The sequence below is a fragment of the Eptesicus fuscus genome, chromosome 14, assembly GCF_027574615.1.
Source record: "Eptesicus fuscus isolate TK198812 chromosome 14, DD_ASM_mEF_20220401, whole genome shotgun sequence".
NCBI classification, from domain to species: Eukaryota; Metazoa; Chordata; class Mammalia; order Chiroptera; family Vespertilionidae; genus Eptesicus; species Eptesicus fuscus.
The window spans coordinates 9,978,299-9,980,384 of record NC_072486.1 but is presented as its reverse complement, the minus strand read 5'-3'; the positions used below and the strand labels follow the sequence as shown (position 1 = coordinate 9,980,384).

At 43.0% G+C, this 2,086-nt stretch overlaps 1 pseudogene; it reads right to left on the bottom strand.

Annotated features, from left to right (window-relative positions):
* Positions 1-222: 222 nt before the first annotated feature.
* On the bottom strand, positions 223-664 carry LOC103291652 (60S ribosomal protein L27a-like; annotated as a pseudogene).
* Positions 665-2,086: the final 1,422 nt, after the last annotated feature.

Sequence of the window (2,086 nt, the reverse complement as noted above, 5' to 3'; positions counted from 1 at the left end):
CCCTTGGCAGTTACCAATGTGTGTGGGGGAAACCTGCATTTCTCATAGGCAATACGAAGACTCCAAAGACCTCACAAAGGATCTGGGAAAGGTCCACCTGGAGGCAGACACAGGATTGAGCATCTGCTGAAGGAAATAGGCTGAGACAAGCAACTCCAGAGGCCTCTTTACTTTTTTTTTTTTTACTTGTGGACATTTTAATAAACTTCCCTCCATGGAGCTTCAAGCTACCAGGACACAGGCCCCACCAATACCCTTCATCTCCTCCTCAGCTCTTCTGCGGAAGAACTTGGCCTCACAATGACAGGCTGCTTAGTGCTTTCCCTTCCCCAGAGCTCTGTAGTAGCCGATCGCACCACACCAACGATAGGAGCAGCGCCAGTCCTGCTTTTGGCAGCGTTTACCCGTGTCTGCTCACTGACCAGGGCCCACAGTTTATCGAGGTTGACAGTTGGGCAGAAGCTCTGGTTCCTCTTTAAGTGGTAATGCCTCACACCAACTTTCCCAAAGTAGCCTGGGTGATATTTGTCGAAGTTGATCCTCTGATGATGCAAGCCGCCATAATTACCTCGGTCTCCCGGTGCTTCCTGTGCTTGCTGATGAGGCTGTGGCCGTGGCTCACGTGGCCCTGAAGTTCTCAGGTCTTCCTCAGTTTGGATGGCATGTCAGTGGCCAAGATGCCGAGGCCTCTTTACTTTCTAATCTCAGTGAACCACCTGCCTTATCATCCCCCTCCTTTCAAGTAGCTGATCACCTTTGTTGTGTATGTATCAGAAAGTCCCAGATGAAGTAGTGGTGGTGAGGCTTTTGCAAAGGAAACATTCCCATCATGTAAAAAGCAAAGACATTGTTTTAAATACGTTTAATCTTGGTGTATGTTTCCTTTCTGCACAGAACAAAATCTTAACACATTCTCTTGGAAGCGGAGAGACTGTTGCTTAGAAACTGCCTGGGCACCATCCTACCTGGCACCCACCTGGTATCCCCAGTCTTTCCCCTCTTCCTCAGTCACCTGGAAACGAACATCTTTTACAATAGGAATAGCAATGAAACTTTCTAGGTTTCAGGGGTACAGAATATCCAGCTTTAATCCTAGAATGAAGCTAATAAAGCAATAATTAATATTCGTATACTGCCAGTAAGCCAGCTATCCACAAAGGGTTCAGAAAAAACCCCAGTAATTAAATGTTGAGAATAGTAGTTATGTGGCTTGTAGTAATATCTTTCTCATTACATATTATGTGTCTTGTCTGACCAAAATATGACAAATGGAGTGCATATTTGATCTGTGGGTGAGATATGCTTTCTGGCATGGTGTTATACTTGGGAATAAACCCACTGCTGCTACATGATGAAGGTGATCGTATCATTCGGTGATAGAAGAGAAAGAAATTGCTTCAGAAACAGGCTTATCAAATCTTAAAATCAGTAGATCCACAAAATCACCTAAGTCTAACATCTCTTCCAAATGTTCCAAGGAACTAACGTAAGTTTCTGAAAACTCTTCTGAGTGTCATGATAGTATTTTTGGAAGAACTCTGATAACTTGCCTCTTATAGATTGATTGGTTTGACAGAGAGGATTAAAATTCTCCAATATTCAAATTTCTTGGGTAGATTCCCCATTCCCCCCCCCCCCCCCCCCCCAAACCTGGAGTTCTCTCTCAAATAGATATTTTGGACCCAAGATAGTCCGGTAATACCTATGGTTCAAATCTCAACTGTCAGGTAATCATTCTGACCTGGACAGGTTACTTAACCTCTCTCAGATTCAGTGTCTTCACTGGTAAAGGAGGGTAAGAATGGCACACATACAATGTCATGAAGATTAAATGGATTCATCAATGTAAAACACTTAGAACAGCTCCTGACACATAGTCAGTCCTTGGAAAGTATTTACTATTGTTAGTTTAAGCAGATCTAAGAGTAGGTTAGGCATTTGAGGTAAAACACTTAGCTGAATTGGATTAATATTATTTTTTTAAATGATACTTTAAAAAATTGATTTCAGAAAGAAAGGGAGAGAGAGATAGAAACATCAATGATGAGGAAGAATAACTGATCAGCTGCCTCCTGCACGCCCCCAC